The 16,888-nt window shown below is 36.8% G+C and overlaps 18 non-coding genes and 2 pseudogenes across 18 annotated transcripts in view; all 20 read right to left on the bottom strand.

Moving 5' to 3' along the window:
* LOC140149384 (U5 spliceosomal RNA) overlaps positions 1 to 20 on the bottom strand; it is a 120-nt gene extending 100 nt beyond the window's left edge. The window contains exon 1 of the small nuclear RNA XR_011858624.1: positions 1 to 20. This exon is cut by the window's left edge and continues 100 nt beyond it. This is a non-coding gene — a small nuclear RNA (U5 spliceosomal RNA).
* A 612-nt stretch (positions 21 to 632) lies between these two features.
* On the bottom strand, positions 633 to 752 carry LOC140149335 (U5 spliceosomal RNA). Its single transcript, XR_011858585.1, has one exon. It is a non-coding gene; the product is annotated as a U5 spliceosomal RNA (small nuclear RNA).
* Positions 753 to 1,367: 615 nt separating this feature from the next.
* LOC140149365 (U5 spliceosomal RNA) lies at positions 1,368 to 1,487 on the bottom strand. Its single transcript, XR_011858614.1, has one exon. It is a non-coding gene; the product is annotated as a U5 spliceosomal RNA (small nuclear RNA).
* Positions 1,488 to 3,554: 2,067 nt separating this feature from the next.
* LOC140149382 (U5 spliceosomal RNA) lies at positions 3,555 to 3,668 on the bottom strand (annotated as a pseudogene).
* Positions 3,669 to 4,281: 613 nt separating this feature from the next.
* On the bottom strand, positions 4,282 to 4,401 carry LOC140149336 (U5 spliceosomal RNA). Its single transcript, XR_011858586.1, has one exon. It is a non-coding gene; the product is annotated as a U5 spliceosomal RNA (small nuclear RNA).
* Positions 4,402 to 5,990: 1,589 nt separating this feature from the next.
* LOC140149383 (U5 spliceosomal RNA) lies at positions 5,991 to 6,104 on the bottom strand (annotated as a pseudogene).
* Positions 6,105 to 6,718: 614 nt separating this feature from the next.
* Positions 6,719 to 6,839, bottom strand: LOC140149372 (U5 spliceosomal RNA). Its single transcript, XR_011858620.1, has one exon. It is a non-coding gene; the product is annotated as a U5 spliceosomal RNA (small nuclear RNA).
* Positions 6,840 to 7,451: 612 nt separating this feature from the next.
* On the bottom strand, positions 7,452 to 7,572 carry LOC140149443 (U5 spliceosomal RNA). The gene has a single exon (XR_011858676.1). It is a non-coding gene; the product is annotated as a U5 spliceosomal RNA (small nuclear RNA).
* Positions 7,573 to 8,186: 614 nt separating this feature from the next.
* On the bottom strand, positions 8,187 to 8,306 carry LOC140149360 (U5 spliceosomal RNA). The gene has a single exon (XR_011858609.1). It is a non-coding gene; the product is annotated as a U5 spliceosomal RNA (small nuclear RNA).
* A 588-nt stretch (positions 8,307 to 8,894) lies between these two features.
* Positions 8,895 to 9,014, bottom strand: LOC140149361 (U5 spliceosomal RNA). The gene has a single exon (XR_011858610.1). It is a non-coding gene; the product is annotated as a U5 spliceosomal RNA (small nuclear RNA).
* A 615-nt stretch (positions 9,015 to 9,629) lies between these two features.
* LOC140149337 (U5 spliceosomal RNA) lies at positions 9,630 to 9,749 on the bottom strand. Its single transcript, XR_011858587.1, has one exon. It is a non-coding gene; the product is annotated as a U5 spliceosomal RNA (small nuclear RNA).
* Positions 9,750 to 10,362: 613 nt separating this feature from the next.
* Positions 10,363 to 10,482, bottom strand: LOC140149338 (U5 spliceosomal RNA). Its single transcript, XR_011858588.1, has one exon. It is a non-coding gene; the product is annotated as a U5 spliceosomal RNA (small nuclear RNA).
* Positions 10,483 to 11,073: 591 nt separating this feature from the next.
* On the bottom strand, positions 11,074 to 11,193 carry LOC140149362 (U5 spliceosomal RNA). The gene has a single exon (XR_011858611.1). It is a non-coding gene; the product is annotated as a U5 spliceosomal RNA (small nuclear RNA).
* Positions 11,194 to 11,808: 615 nt separating this feature from the next.
* Positions 11,809 to 11,928, bottom strand: LOC140149339 (U5 spliceosomal RNA). Its single transcript, XR_011858589.1, has one exon. It is a non-coding gene; the product is annotated as a U5 spliceosomal RNA (small nuclear RNA).
* Positions 11,929 to 12,541: 613 nt separating this feature from the next.
* On the bottom strand, positions 12,542 to 12,661 carry LOC140149375 (U5 spliceosomal RNA). The gene has a single exon (XR_011858621.1). It is a non-coding gene; the product is annotated as a U5 spliceosomal RNA (small nuclear RNA).
* A 613-nt stretch (positions 12,662 to 13,274) lies between these two features.
* On the bottom strand, positions 13,275 to 13,395 carry LOC140149444 (U5 spliceosomal RNA). The gene has a single exon (XR_011858677.1). It is a non-coding gene; the product is annotated as a U5 spliceosomal RNA (small nuclear RNA).
* Positions 13,396 to 13,988: 593 nt separating this feature from the next.
* LOC140149450 (U5 spliceosomal RNA) lies at positions 13,989 to 14,109 on the bottom strand. Its single transcript, XR_011858682.1, has one exon. It is a non-coding gene; the product is annotated as a U5 spliceosomal RNA (small nuclear RNA).
* Positions 14,110 to 14,724: 615 nt separating this feature from the next.
* On the bottom strand, positions 14,725 to 14,844 carry LOC140149356 (U5 spliceosomal RNA). Its single transcript, XR_011858605.1, has one exon. It is a non-coding gene; the product is annotated as a U5 spliceosomal RNA (small nuclear RNA).
* A 614-nt stretch (positions 14,845 to 15,458) lies between these two features.
* LOC140149340 (U5 spliceosomal RNA) lies at positions 15,459 to 15,578 on the bottom strand. The gene has a single exon (XR_011858590.1). It is a non-coding gene; the product is annotated as a U5 spliceosomal RNA (small nuclear RNA).
* Positions 15,579 to 16,191: 613 nt separating this feature from the next.
* LOC140149341 (U5 spliceosomal RNA) lies at positions 16,192 to 16,311 on the bottom strand. Its single transcript, XR_011858591.1, has one exon. It is a non-coding gene; the product is annotated as a U5 spliceosomal RNA (small nuclear RNA).
* Positions 16,312 to 16,888: the final 577 nt, after the last annotated feature.

Genomic DNA, 16,888 nt, shown 5'->3' on the forward strand with positions numbered 1-16,888 from the left:
TTGCAGAGAAACCAGAGTAACTCAAAATAGTTTACTTTGAGACCCACTCTAAATACAGAATATGAATTCCATAGTGTTAAAAGGGTTTGCTTATGAATCACCTTATTTATGAAGATATATATATTTTAATTGATGGCAAATTTAAAAGTGACTATGCAGTAAACCAGTCAAATTTATGAGCCAGATTAGAGTAGGGCTCCAATTTCTGGCAGGAGCAGTTCACGATATTTTCCTATGCTGTGGGAAAATTTGATCTGCGTGAAATAAATTTTAAATTCACAAACTTCTCCCGTGATATCTTCACAGGAGATACTAGAGCACCCGATGCCTAGACCAAAATTAAAACAACGAATAATGCGTGATTTCCTGAATTATTAGGATGAAGAAACCCTATGGGATGATTGACTGGGTGAATCAGTTTCAGTAATTCATTAGTTGTAATTTATGGCAATAAAAGTTTAAAATAATTGGAAGTTTCCTGACACAAACATTTTTGCGACTTCTCCACTCCCTCTAAATAATCCTGACTGTGGGCCAGTTGGTGACTTCGCTCCTATTTATGGGCCTAGCAGTCAGTGTTGCCATGATTTCTATCGCGTATATGGGGAAATTCTGTCTTTGTTTCTTTTGCTAGCTCTGCCAGAGGCAGAGCATTGAAAAATAATTATAGACTCATCTATTTGTTCCTCTGCACGGAAATCTTTAGTAAAAGGCGAAAGATTTATGCGTGTATTGCAGAGAAACCAGAGTAACTCAAAATAGTTTACTTTGAGACCCACTCTAAATACAGAATATGAATTCCATAGTGTTAAAAGGGTTTGCTTATGAATCACCTTCTTATTTATGAAGATATATATATTTCAACTGATGGCAAATTTAAAAGTGACTATGCAGTAAACCAGCCAAATTTATGAGCCAGATTAGAATAGGGCTTCAATTTCTAGCAGGAGCAGTTCACGATATTTTGCTATGCTGTGGGAAAATTTGATCTGCGTGAAACAAATTTTAAATTCACAAACTTCTCCCGCGATATCTTCACAGGAGATACTAGAGCACCCGATGCCTAGACCAAAATTAAAACAACGAATAATGCGTGAATTCCTGAATTATTAGGATGAAGAAACCCTATGGGATGATTGACTGGGTGAATTGGTTTCAGTAATTCATTATTTGTAATTTATGGTAATAAAAAGTTTAAAATAATTGAAGTTTCCTGAAACAGACATTTTTGTGACTTCTCCACTCCCTCTAAATATTCCTGACTGCGGGCCTGTTGGTGACTTCGCTCCTATTTATTGGCCTAGCAGTCAGTGTTGCCATGATTTCTATCGGATATATGGGGAGATTCTGTATTTGTTTCTTTTGCTAGCTCTGCCAGAGGCAGAGCATTGAAAAATAATTATAGACTCATCTATTTGTTCCTCTGCACGGAAATCTTTAGTAAAAGGCGAAAGATTTATGCGTGTATTGTAGAGAAACCAGAGTAACTCAAAATAGTTTACTTTGAGACCCACTCTAAATACAGAATATGAATTCCATAGTGTTAAAAGGGTTTGCTTATGAATCACCTTATTTATGAAGATATATATATTTTAATTGATGGCAAATTTAAAAGTGACTATGCAGTAAACCAGCCAAATTTATGAGCCAGATTAGAGTAGGGCTCCAATTTCTGGCAGGAGCAGTTCACGATATTTTCCTATGCTGTGGGAAAATTTGATCTGCGTGAAACAAATTTTAAATTCACAAACTTCTCCCGCGATATCTTCACAGGAGATACTAGAGCACCCGATGCCTAGACCAAAATTAAAACAACGAATAATGCGTGATTTCCTGAATTATTAGGATGAAGAAACCCTATGGGATGATTGACTGGGTGAATCAGTTTCAGTAATTCATTAGTTGTAATTTATGGCAATAAAAAGTTTAAAATAATTCGAAGTTTCCTGACACAAACATTGTTGCGACTTCTCCACTCCCTCTAAATAATCCTGACTGTGGGCCAGTTTTTTTTTTTTTTGGTTTTTGGTTGATTTGTATGGCGCTTTCAACTACTGAGGTTATTTGCGCCAGTACTCACTCCTTTGTCAAGTTGCACCTGTATAACTCCATTCAGTCTCAATGCGTAATTATCTGCTTCACTGCATCTTAGTTATTTCTATCTTCTTCGTGCCTCGCTCGTTGTATGTCTCCTGCTGTATATGCTCGTACATTAAAATCCAGACTTTTCCTCTGTCTACGTGGTAAGAACCAAACGGTGTCTCTTCAGAGCCACACCAGGCTGAGTCAGCCGAGGAAGGGCTAAAACGTGGTCAAATTACTTTGCATGATCCTACGCTAGCTTGACTTCCCCGCATCCAAGCCTGTTCCCCAGAGCCCAAGTTCGCGTTATCCATCCGACACCACGTGGAGGTTTGGGTTGAGTTGCCCGCGAGCAATTACTTTGCCAGCTCTACGGACCTTGCCGGACTGTGGGCCAGTTGGTGACTTCGCTCCTATTTATGGGCCTAGCAGTCAGTGTTGCCATGATTTCTATCGCGTATATGGGGAAATTCTGTCTTTGTTTCTTTTGCTAGCTCTGCCAGAGGCAGAGCCAGAGAGTTGATATTCTTGAGAGGGCACTCTATTCACGTGGTTTCTTTTCCAACGCTAAAAGATCACGAATTTTGGTGGTTTGCAAATGAAAAGTGTCCGCACTATCGATTGATTACGTAACTGTTATGAATAATTTATTAGGTTTTTCAATGCAATCGCCTCGACCCATTAATACATATTATCTATATTATCAAAGTACTTGGAACAGCAATCCGGTGAGTTCACTGAACTACGCCCTAATATTGATGGAGTTTTAATGGCGTTAATCCTCTCCATACACAGATGAACAAATACAATAGATGAAGGTCAACACGTATGACCTCCTATGTGACATGTTATATGTGATGTACAAAAACCTGAATATCATAAAGATCAGTATTCGTTTGTGCATATGAACTGCACATTTACGTTGCTAAATATTACTCATCATATATAATGACAAATATTGGTATTATGACAATACGGTATATACATTGTATATAAAACGACTAATAGATCCTACTATCATGGCGTCAGGTCAATGTTCATCATATCCCGTATGTTTCTTAAAATCCATTCATATTTGAGACAAATTGCTGTGCCCATTTTATAGGTGCACAGGTAGATCCGTGTTTTTTTAATTTTAATTTCCTTTTAATGAAAGAATTAAGGTTTTCCACTGCACGGGGGCCATAAGGGTGATACTAATTTTAATGCTATATTTTCAAAACGAATACGTGTTCCCGATTGGCTCTATAGCGATTTCACAAAAAAGGTATTTCTAGTACAATGCAGCGTCGGACTCTAGCTGAGAGCGTAGCCTAAGTCATTATAGACTCCAAAAAGGGCTCTCCATACACAAATGAACAAACACAAAGGAGGGTAGTCTCCTCCGTGACCAGCTTGATTTCGATGGAGCGAAACCAAATTGGCTGCAGAGGAGACGGGTAATTTTGCCATGCAAATGAGGTGAGTGTCATAGCCCTGGCAGAGCATTGAAAAATAATTATAGACTCATCTATTTGTTCCTCTGCACGGAAATCTTTAGTAAAAGGCGAAAGATTTATGCGTGTATTGCAGAGAAACCAGAGTAACTCAAAATAGTTTACTTTGAGACCCACTCTAAATACAGAATATGAATTCCATAGTGTTAAAAGGGTTTGCTTATGAATCACCTTCTTATTTATGAAGATATATATATTTTAATTGATGGCAAATTTAAAAGTGACTATGCAGTAAACCAGCCAAATTTATGAGCCAGATTAGAATAGGGCTTCAATTTCTGGCAGGAGCAGTTCACGATATTTTCCTATGCTGTGGGAAAATTTGATCTGCGTGAAACAAATTTTAAATTCACAAACTTCTCCCGCGATATCTTCACATGAGATACTAGAGCACCCGATGCCTAGACCAAATTTAAAACAACGAATAATGCGTGATTTCCTGAATTATTAGGATGAAGAAACCCTATGGGATGATTGACTGGGTGAATCGGTTTCAGTAATTCATTATTTGTAATTTATGGTAATAAAAGTTTAAAATAATTGAAGTTTCCTGAAACAGACATTTTTGTGACTTCTCCACTCCTCTAAATAATCCTGACTGCGGGCCTGTTGGTGACTTCGCTCCTATTTATTGGCCTAGCAGTCAGAGTTGCCATGATTTCTATCGGGTATATGGGGAGATTCTGTCTTTGTTTCTTTTGCTAGCTCTGCCAGAGGCAGAGCATTGAAAAATAATTATAGACTCATCTATTTGTTCCTCTGCACGGAAATCTTTAGTAAAAGGCGAAAGATTTATGCGTGTATTGCAGAGAAACCAGAGTAACTCAAAATAGTTTACTTTGAGACCCACTCTAAATACAGAATATGAATTCCATAGTGTTAAAAGGGTTTGCTTATGAATCACCTTATTTATGAAGATATATATATTTTAATTGATGGCAAATTTAAAAGTGACTATGCAGTAAACCAGCCAAATTTATGAGCCAGATTAGAATAGGGCTTCAATTTCTGGCAGGAGCAGTTCACGATATTTTCCTATGCTGTGGGAAAATTTGATCTGCGTGAAACAAATTTTAAATTCACAAACTTCTCCCGCGATATCTTCACATGAGATACTAGAGCACCCGATGCCTAGACCAAATTTAAAACAACGAATAATGCGTGATTTCCTGAATTATTAGGATGAAGAAACCCTATGGGATGATTGACTGGGTGAATCAGTTTCAGTAATTCATTAGTTGTAATTTATGGCAATAAAAAGTTTAAAATAATTGGAAGTTTCCTGACACAAACATTTTTGCGACTTCTCCACTCCCTCTAAATAATCCTGACTGTGGGCCAGTTGGTGACTTCGCTCCTATTTATGGGCCTAGCAGTCAGTGTTGCCATGATTTCTATCGCGTATATGGGGAAATTCTGTCTTTGTTTCTTTTGCTAGCTCTGCCAGAGGCAGAGCCAGAGAGTTGATATTCTTGAGAGGGCACTCTATTCTCGTGGTTTCTTTTCCAACGCTAAAAGATCACGAATTTTGGTGGTTTGCAAATGAAAAGTGTCCGCACTATCGATTGATTACGTAACTGTTATGAATAATTTATTAGGTTTTTCAATGCAATCGCCTCGACCCATTAATACATATTATCTGTATTATCAAAGTACTTGGAACAGCAATCCGGTGAGTTCACTGAACTACGCCCTAATATTGATGGAGTTTTAATGGCGTTAATCCTCTCCATACACAGATGAACAAATACAATAGATGAAGGTCAACACGTATGACCTCCTATGTGACATGTTATATGTGATGTACAAAAACGTGAATATCATACAGATCGGTATTAGTTTGTGCATATGAACTGCACATTTACGTTGCTAAATATTACTCATCATATATAATGACAAATATTGGTATTATGACAATACGGTATATACATTGTATATAAAACGACTAATAGATCCTACTATCATGGCGTCAGGTCAATGTTCATCATATCCCGTATGTTTCTTAAAATCCATTCATATTTGAGACAAATTGCTGTGCCCATTTTATAGGTGCACAGGTAGATCCGTGTTTTTTAATTTTCATTTCCTTTTAATGAAAGAATTAAGGTTTTCCACTGCACGGGGCCATAAGGGTGATACTAATTTTAATGCTATATTTTCAAAACGAATACGTGTTCCCGATTGGCTCTATAGCGATTTCACAAAAAAGGTATTTCTAGTACAATGCAGCGTCGGACTCTAGCTGAGAGCGTAGCCTAAGTCATTATAGACTCCAAAAGGGCTCTCCATACACAAATGAACAAACACAAAGGAGGGTAGTCTCCTCCGTGACCAGCTTGATTTCGATGGAGCGAAACCAAATTGGCTGCAGAGGAGACGGTAATTTTGCCATGCAAATGAGGTGAGTGTCATAGCCCTGGCAGAGCATTGAAAAATAATTATAGACTCATCTATTTGTTCCTCTGCACGGAAATCTTTAGTAAAAGGCGAAAGATTTATGCGTGTATTGCAGAGAAACCAGAGTAACTCAAAATAGTTTACTTTGAGACCCACTCTAAATACAGAATATGAATTCCATAGTGTTAAAAGGGTTTGCTTATGAATCACCTTCTTATTTATGAAGATATATATATTTTAATTGATGGCAAATTTAAAAGTGACTATGCAGTAAACCAGCCAAATTTATGAGCCAGATTAGAATAGGGCTTCAATTTCTGGCAGGAGCAGTTCACGATATTTTCCTATGCTGTGGGAAAATTTGATCTGCGTGAAACAAATTTTAAATTCACAAACTTCTCCCGCGATATCTTCACATGAGATACTAGAGCACCCGATGCCTAGACCAAATTTAAAACAACGAATAATGCGTGATTTCCTGAATTATTAGGATGAAAAAACCCTATGGGATGATTGACTGGGTGAATCGGTTTCAGTAATTCATTATTTGTAATTTATGGTAATAAAAAGTTTAAAATAATTGAAGTTTCCTGAAACAGACATTTTTGTGACTTCTCCACTCCTCTAAATAATCCTGACTGCGGGCCTGTTGGTGACTTCGCTCCTTTTATTGGCCTAGCAGTCAGTGTTGCTCATGATTTCTATCGGGTATATGGGGAGATTCTGTCTTTGTTTCTTTTGCTAGCTCTTGCCAGAGGCAGAGCATTGAAAAATAATTATAGACTCATCTATTTGTTCCTCTGCACGGAAATCTTTAGTAAAAGGCGAAAGATTTATGCGTGTATTGCAGAGAAACCAGAGTAACTCAAAATAGTTTACTTTGAGACCCACTCTAAATACAGAATATGAATTCCATAGTGTTAAAAGGGTTTGCTTATGAATCACCTTATTTATGAAGATATATATATTTTAATTGATGGCAAATTTAAAAGTGACTATGCAGTAAACCAGCCAAATTTATGAGCCACATTAGAGTAGGGCTCCAATTTCTGGCAGGAGCAGTTCACGATATTTTCCTATGCTGTGGGAAAATTTGATCTGCGTGAAACAAATTTTAAATTCACAAACTTCTTCCGCGATATCTTCACAGGAGATACTAGAGCACCCGATGCCTAGACCAAAATTAAAACAACGAATAATGCGTGATTTCCTGAATTATTAGGATGAAGAAACCCTATGGGATGATTGACTGGGTGAATCAGTTTCAGTAATTCATTAGTTGTAATTTATGGCAATAAAAAGTTTAAAATAATTGGAAGTTTCCTGACACAAACATTTTTGCGACTTCTCCACTCTCTCTAAATAATCCTGACTGTGGGCCAGTTGGTGACTTCGCTCCTATTTATGGGCCTAGCAGTCAGTGTTGCCATGATTTCTATCGCGTATATGGGGAAATTCTGTCTTTGTTTTTTTGCTAGCTCTGCCAGAGGCAGAGCATTGAAAAAATAATTATAGACTCATCTATTTGTTCCTCTGCACGGAAATCTTTAGTAAAAGGCGAAAGATTTATGCGTGTATTGCAGAGAAACCAGAGTAACTCAAAATAGTTTACTTTGAGACCCACTCTAAATACAGAATATGAATTCCATAGTGTTAAAAGGGTTTGCTTATGAATCACCTTCTTATTTATGAAGATATATATATTTTAATTGATGGCAAATTTAAAAGTGACTATGCAGTAAACCAGCCAAATTTATGAGCCAGATTAGAATAGGGCTTCAATTTCTGGCAGGAGCAGTTCACGATATTTTCCTATGCTGTGGGAAAATTTGATCTGCGTGAAACAAATTTTAAATTCACAAACTTCTCCGCGATATCTTCACAGGAGATACTAGAGCACCCGATGCCTAGACCAAAATTAAAACAACGAATAATGCGTGAATTCCTGAATTATTAGGATGAAGAAACCCTATGGGATGATTGACTGGGTGAATTGGTTTCAGTAATTCATTATTTGTAATTTATGGTAATAAAAAGTTTAAAATAATTGAAGTTTCATGAAACAGACATTTTTGTGACTTCTCCACTCCCTCTAAATAATCCTGACTGCGGGCCTGTTGGTGACTTCGCTCCTATTTATTGGCCTAGCAGTCAGTGTTGCCATGATTTCTATCGGATATATGGGGAGATTCTGTATTTGTTTCTTTTGCTAGCTCTGCCAGAGGCAGAGCATTGAAAAATAATTATAGACTCATCTATTTATTCCTCTGCACGGAAATCTTTAGTAAAAGGCGAAAGATTTATGCGTGTATTGCAGAGAAACCAGAGTAACTCAAAATAGTTTACTTTGAGACCCACTCTAAATACAGAATATGAATTCCATAGTGTTAAAAGGGTTTGCTTATGAATCACCTTATTTATGAAGATATATATATTTTAATTGATGGCAAATTTAAAAGTGACTATGCAGTAAACCAGCCAAATTTATGAGCCACATTAGAGTAGGGCTCCAATTTCTGGCAGGAGCAGTTCACGATATTTTCCTATGCTGTGGGAAAATTTGATCTGCGTGAAACAAATTTTAAATTCACAAACTTCTTCCGCGATATCTTCACAGGAGATACTAGAGCACCCGATGCCTAGACCAAAATTAAAACAACGAATAATGCGTGAAGAAACCCTATGGGATGATTGACTGGGTGAATCGGTTTCAGTAATTCATTATTTGTAATTTATGGTAATAAAATTTTAAAATAATTGAAGTTTCCTGAAACAGACATTTTGTGACTTCTCCACTCCTCTAAATAATCCTGACTGCGGGCCTGTTGGTGACTTCGCTCCTATTTATTGGCCTAGCAGTCAGTATTGCCATGATTTCTATCGGGTATATGGGGAGATTCTGTCTTTGTTTCTTTTGCTAGCTCTGCCAGAGGCAGAGCATTGAAAAATAATTATAGACTCATCTATTTGTTCCTCTGCACGGAAATCTTTAGTAAAAGGCGAAAGATTTATGCGTGTATTGCAGAAAAACCAGAGTAACTCAAAATAGTTTACTTTGAGACCCACTCTAAATACAGAATATGAATTCCATAGTGTTAAAAGGGTTTGTTTATGAATCACCTTATTTATTAAGATATATATAATATATTAATTGATGGCAAATTTAAAAGTGACTATGCAGTAAACCAGCCAAATTTATGAGCCAGATTAGAGTAGGGCTCCAATTTCTGGCAGGAGCAGTTCACGATATTTTCCTATGCTGTGGGAAAATTTGATCTGCGTGAAACAAATTTTAAATTCACAAACTTCTCCCGCGATATCTTCACAGGAGATACTAGAGCACCCGATGCCTAGACCAAAATTAAAACAACGAATAATGCGTGATTTCCTGAATTATTAGGATGAAGAAACCCTATGGGATGATTGACTGGGTGAATCAGTTTCAGTAATTCATTAGTTGTAATTTATGGCAATAAAAGTTTAAAATAATTGGAAGTTTCCTGACACAAACATTTTTGCGACTTCTCCACTCCTCTAAATAATCCTGACTGTGGGCCAGTTGGTGACTTCGCTCCTATTTATGGGCCTAGCAGTCAGTGTTGCCATGATTTCTATCGCGTATATGGGGAAATTCTGTCTTTGTTTCTCTTTGCTAGCTCTGCCAGAGGCAGAGCATTGAAAAATAATTATAGACTCATCTATTTGTTCCTCTGCACGGAAATCTTTAGTAAAAGGCGAAAGATTTATGCGTGTATTGCAGAGAAACCAGAGTAACTCAAAATAGTTTACTTTGAGACCCACTCTAAATACAGAATATGAATTCCATAGTGTTAAAAGGGTTTGCTTATGAATCACCTTCTTATTTATGAAGATATATATATTTTAATTGATGGCAAATTTAAAAGTGACTATGCAGTAAACCAGCCAAATTTATGAGCCAGATTAGAATAGGGCTTCAATTTCTGGCAGGAGCAGTTCACGATATTTTCCTATGCTGTGGGAAAATTTGATCTGCGTGAAACAAATTTTAAATTCACAAACTTCTCCCGCGATATCTTCACATGAGATACTAGAGCACCCGATGCCTAGACCAAAATTAAAACAACGAATAATGCGTGATTTCCTGAATTATTAGGATGAAGAAACCCTATGGGATGATTGACTGGGTGAATCGGTTTCAGTAATTCATTATTTGTAATTTATGGTAATAAAAGTTTAAAATAATTGAAGTTTCCTGAAACAGACATTTTTGTGACTTCTCCACTCCCTAAAATAATCCTGACTGCGGGCCTGTTGGTGACTTCGCTCCTATTTATTGGCCTAGCAGTCAGTGTTGCCATGATTTCTATCGGGTATATGGGGAGATTATGTCTTTGTTTCTTTTGCTAGCTCTGCCAGAGGCAGAGCATTGAAAAATAATTATAGACTCATCTATTTGTTCCTCTGCACGGAAATCTTTAGTAAAAGGCGAAAGATTTATGCGTGTATTGCAGAGAAACCAGAGTAACTCAAAATAGTTTACTTTGAGACCCACTCTAAATACAGAATATGAATTCCATAGTGTTAAAAGGGTTTGCTTATGAATCACCTTCTTATTTATGACGATATATTTATTTTAATTGATGGCAAATTTAAAAGTGACTATGCAGTAAACCAGCCAAATTTATGAGCCAGATTAGAATAGGGCTTCAATTTCTGGCAGGAGCAGTTCACGATATTTTCCTATGCTGTGGGAAAATTTGATCTGCGTGAAACAAATTTTAAATTCACAAACTTCTCCCGCGATATCTTCACAGGAGATACTAGAGCACCCGATGCCTAGACCAAAATTAAAACAACGAATAATGCGTGAAGAAAGCCTATGGGATGATTGACTGGGTGAATCGGTTTCAGTAATTCATTATTTGTAATTTATGGTAATAAAATTTTAAAATAATTGAAGTTTCCTGAAACAGACATTTTGTGACTTCTCCACTCCTCTAAATAATCCTGACTGCGGGCCTGTTGGTGACTTCGCTCCTATTTATTGGCCTAGCAGTCAGTGTTGCCATGATTTCTATCGGGTATATGGGGAGATTCTGTCTTTGTTTCTTTTGCTAGCTCTGCCAGAGGCAGAGCATTGAAAAATAATTATAGACTCATCTATTTGTTCCTCTGCACGGAAATCTTTAGTAAAAGGCGAAAGATTTATGCGTGTATTGCAGAAAAACCAGAGTAACTCAAAATAGTTTACTTTGAGACCCACTCTAAATACAGAATATGAATTCCATAGTGTTAAAAGGGTTTGCTTATGAATCACCTTATTTATGAAGATATATATGTATATTAATTGATGGCAAATTTAAAAGTGACTATGCAGTAAACCAGCCAAATTTATGAGCCAGATTAGAGTAGGGCTCCAATTTCTGGCAGGAGCAGTTCACGATATTTTCCTATGCTGTGGGAAAATTTGATCTGCGTGAAACAAATTTTAAATTCACAAACTTCTCCCGCGATATCTTCACAGGAGATACTAGAGCACCCGATGCCCAGACCAAAATTAAAACAACGAATAATGCGTGATTTCCTGAATTATTAGGATGAAGAAACCCTATGGGATGATTGACTGGGTGAATCAGTTTCAGTAATTCATTAGTTGTAATTTATGGCAATAAAAAGTTTAAAATAATTGGAAGTTTCCTGACACAAACATTTTTGCGACTTCTCCACTCCCTCTAAATAATCCTGACTGTGGGCCAGTTGGTGACTTCGCTCCTATTTATGGGCCTAGCAGTCAGTGTTGCCATGATTTCTATCGCGTATATGGGGAAATTCTGTCTTTGTTTCTTTTGCTAGCTCTGCCAGAGGCAGAGCATTGAAAAATAATTATAGACTCATCTATTTGTTCCTCTGCACGGAAATCTTTAGTAAAAGGCGAAAGATTTATGCGTGTATTGCAGAGAAACCAGAGTAACTCAAAATAGTTTACTTTGAGACCCACTCTAAATACAGAATATGAATTCCATAGTGTTAAAAGGGTTTGCTTATGAATCACCTTCTTATTTATGAAGATATATATATTTTAATTGATGGCAAATTTAAAAGTGACTATGCAGTAAACCAGCCAAATTTATGAGCCAGATTAGAATAGGGCTTCAATTTCTGGCAGGAGCAGTTCACGATATTTTCCTATGCTGTGGGAAAATTTGATCTGCGTGAAACAAATTTTAAATTCACAAACTTCTCCCGCGATATCTTCACATGAGATACTAGAGCACCCGATGCCTAGACCAAAATTAAAACAACGAATAATGCGTGATTTCCTGAATTATTAGGATGAAGAAACCCTATGGGATGATTGACTGGGTGAATCGGTTTCAGTAATTCATTATTTGTAATTTATGGTAATAAAAAGTTTAAAATAATTGAAGTTTCCTGAAACAGACATTTTGTGACTTCTCCACTCCTCTAAATAATCCTGACTGCGGGCCTGTTGGTGACTTCGCTCCTATTTATTGGCCTAGCAGTCAGTGTTGCCATGATTTCTATCGGGTATATGGGGAGATTCTGTCTTTGTTTCTTTTGCTAGCTCTGCCAGAGGCAGAGCATTGAAAAATAATTATAGACTCATCTATTTGTTCCTCTGCACGGAAATCTTTAGTAAAAGGCGAAAGATGTATGCGTGTATTGCAGAGAAACCAGAGTAACTCAAAATAGTTTACTTTGAGACCCACTCTAAATACAGAATATGAATTCCATAGTGTTAAAAGGGTTTGCTTATGAATCACCTTATTTATGAAGATATATATATTTTAATTGATGGCAAATTTAAAAGTGACTATGCAGTAAACCAGCCAAATTTATGAGCAAGATTAGAGTAGGGCTCCAATTTCTGGCAGGAGCAGTTCACGATATTTTCCTATGCTGTGGGAAAATTTGATCTGCGTGAAACAAATTTTAAATTCACAAACTTCTCCCGCGATATCTTCACAGGAGATACTAGAGCACCCGATGCCTAGACCAAAATTAAAACAACGAATAATGCGTGATTTCCTGAATTATTAGGATGAAGAAACCCTATGGGATGATTGACTGGGTGAATCAGTTTCAGTAATTCATTAGTTGTAATTTATGGCAATAAAAAGTTTAAAATAATTGGAAGTTTCCTGACACAAACATTTTTGCGACTTCTCCACTCCCTCTAAATAATCCTGAATGTGGGCCAGTTGGTGACTTCGCTCCTATTTATGGGCCTAGCAGTCAGTGTTGCCATGATTTCTATCGCGTATATGGGGAAATTCTGTCTTTGTTTCTTTTGCTAGCTCTGCCAGAGGCAGAGCATTGAAAAAATAATTATAGACTCATCTATTTGTTCCTCTGCACGGAAATCTTTAGTAAAAGGCGAAAGATTTATGCGTGTATTGCAGAGAAACCAGAGTAACTCAAAATAGTTTACTTTGAGACCCACTCTAAATACAGAATATGAATTCCATAGTGTTAAAAGGGTTTGCTTATGAATCACCTTCTTATTTATGAAGATATATATATTTTAATTGATGGCAAATTTAAAAGTGACTATGCAGTAAACCAGCCAAATTTATGAGCCAGATTAGAATAGGGCTTCAATTTCTGGCAGGAGCAGTTCACGATATTTTCCTATGCTGTGGGAAAATTTGATCTGCGTGAAACAAATTTTAAATTCACAAACTTCTCCCGCGATATCTTCACATGAGATACTAGAGCACCCGATGCCTAGACCAAAATTAAAACAACGAATAATGCGTGAAGAAACCCTATGGGATGATTGACTGGGTGAATCGGTTTCAGTAATTCATTATTTGAAATTTATGGTAATAAAATTTTAAAATAATTGAAGTTTCCTGAAACAGACATTTTTGTGACTTCTCCACTCCCTCTAAATAATCCTGACTGCGGGCCTGTTGGTGACTTCGCTCCTATTTATTGGCCTAGCAGTCAGTGTTACCATGATTTCTATCGGGTATATGGGGAGATTCTGTCTTTGTTTCTTTTGCTAGCTCTGCCAGAGGCAGAGCATTGAAAAAATAATTATAGACTCATCTATTTGTTCCTCTGCACGGAAATCTTTAGTAAAAGGCGAAAGATTTATGCGTGTATTGCAGAAAAACCAGAGTAACTCAAAATAGTTTACTTTGAGACCCACTCTAAATACAGAATATGAATTCCATAGTGTTAAAAGGGTTTGCTTATGAATCACCTTATTTATGAAGATATATATATATATTAATTGATGGCAAATTTAAAAGTGACTATGCAGTAAACCAGCCAAATTTATGAGCCAGATTAGAGTAGGGCTCCAATTTCTGGCAGGAGCAGTTCACGATATTTTCTTATGCTGTGGGAAAATTTGATCTGCGTGAAACAAATTTTAAATTCACAAACTTCTCCCGCGATATCTTCACAGGAGATACTAGAGCACCCGATGCCTAGACCAAAATTAAAACAACGAATAATGCGTGATTTCCTGAATTATTAGGATGAAGAAACCCTATGGGATGATTGACTGGGTGAATCAGTTTCAGTAATTCATTAGTTGTAATTTATGGCAATAAAAAGTTTAAAATAATTGGAAGTTTCCTGACACAAACATTTTTGCGACTTCTCCACTCCCTCTAAATAATCCTGACTGTGGGCCAGTTGGTGACTTCGCTCCTATTTATGGGCCTAGCAGTCAGTGTTGCCATGATTTCTATCGCGTATATGGGGAAATTCTGTCTTTGTTTCTTTTTCTAGCTCTGCCAGAGGCAGAGCATTGAAAAATAATTATAGACTCATCTATTTGTTCCTCTGCACGGAAATCTTTAGTAAAAGGCGAAAGATTTATGCGTGTATTGCAGAGAAACCAGAGCAACTCAAAATAGTTTACTTTGAGACCCACTCTAAATACAGAATATGAATTCCATAGTGTTAAAAGGGTTTGCTTATGAATCACCTTCTTATTTATGAAGATATATATATTTTAATTGATGGCAAATTTAAAAGTGACTATGCAGTAAACCAGCCAAATTTATGAGCCAGATTAGAATAGGGCTTCAATTTCTGGCAGGAGCAGTTCACGATATTTTCCTATGCTGTGGGAAAATTTGATCTGCGTGAAACAAATTTTAAATTCACAAACTTCTTCCCCGATATCTTCACAGGAGATACTAGAGCACCCGATGCCTAGACCAAAATTAAAACAACGAATAATGCGTGATTTCCTGAATTATTAGGATGAAGAAACCCTATGGGATGATTGACTGGGTGAATTGGTTTCAGTAATTCATTATTTGTAATTTATGGTAATAAAAAGTTTAAAATAATTGAAGTTTCCTGAAACAGACATTTTTGTGACTTCTCCACTCCCTCTAAATAATCCTGACTGCGGGCCTGTTGGTGACTTCGCTCCTATTTTGGCCTAGCAGTCAGTGTTGCTCATGATTTCTATCGGATATATGGGGAGATTCTGTATTTGTTTCTTTTGCTAGCTCTGCCAGAGGCAGAGCATTGAAAAATAATTATAGACTCATCTATTTGTTCCTCTGCACGGAAATCTTTAGTAAAAGGCGAAAGATTTATGCGTGTATTGCAGAGAAACCAGAGTAACTCAAAATAGTTTACTTTGAGACCCACTCTAAATACAGAATATGAATTCCATAGTGTTAAAAGGGTTTGCTTATGAATCACCTTATTTATGAAGATATATATATTTTAATTGATGGCAAATTTAAAAGTGACTATGCAGTAAACCAGCCAAATTGATGAGCCAGATTAGAGTAGGGCTCCAATTTCTGGCAGGAGCAGTTCACGATATTTTCCTATGCTGTGGGAAAATTTGATCTGCGTGAAACAAATTTTAAATTCACAAACTTCTCCCGCGATATCTTCACAGGAGATACTAGAGCACCCGATGCCTAGACCAAAATTAAAACAACGAATAATGCGTGATTTCCTGAATTATTAGGATGAAGAAACCCTATGGGATGATTGACTGGGTGAATCAGTTTCAGTAATTCATTAGTTGTAATTTATGGCAATAAAAAGTTTAAAATAATTGGAAGTTTCCTGACACAAACATTTTTGCGACTTCTCTACTCCCTCTAAATAATCCTGACTGTGGGCCAGTTGGTGACTTCGCTCCTATTTATGGGCCTAGCAGTCAGTGTTGCCATGATTTCTATCGCGTATATGGGGAAATTCTGTCTTTGTTTCTTTTGCTAGCTCTGCCAGAGGCAGAGCATTGAAAAATAATTATAGACTCATCTATTTGTTCCTCTGCACGGAAATCTTTAGTAAAAGGCGAAAGATTTATGCGTGTATTGCAGAGAAACCAGAGTAACTCAAAATGGTTTACTTTGAGACCCACTCTAAATACAGAATATGAATTCCATAGTGTTAAAAGGGTTTGCTTATGAATCACCTTCTTATTTATGAAGATATATATATTTTAATTGATGGCAAATTTAAAAGTGACTATGCAGTAAACCAGCCAAATTTATGAGCCAGATTAGAATAGGGCTTCAATTTCTGGCAGGAGCAGTTCACGATATTTTCCTATGCTGTGGGAAAATTTGATCTGCGTGAAACAAATTTTAAATTCACAAACTTCTCCCGCGATATCTTCACATGAGATACTAGAGCACCCGATGCCTAGACCAAAATTAAAACAACGAATAATGCGTGATTTCCTGAATTATTAGGATGAAGAAACCCTATGGGATGATTGACTGGGTGAATCGGTTTCAGTAATTCATTATTTGTAATTTATGGTAATAAAAAGTTTAAAATAATTGAAGTTTCCTGAAACAGACATTTTTGTGACTTCTCCACTCCTCTAAATAATCCTGACTGCGGGCCTGTTGGTGACTTCGCTCCTATTTATTGGCCTAGCAGTCAGTGTTGCCATGATTTCTATC

The sequence above is a fragment of the Amphiura filiformis genome, chromosome 3, assembly GCF_039555335.1.
Source record: "Amphiura filiformis chromosome 3, Afil_fr2py, whole genome shotgun sequence".
NCBI lineage: Eukaryota > Metazoa > Echinodermata > Ophiuroidea > Amphilepidida > Amphiuridae > Amphiura > Amphiura filiformis.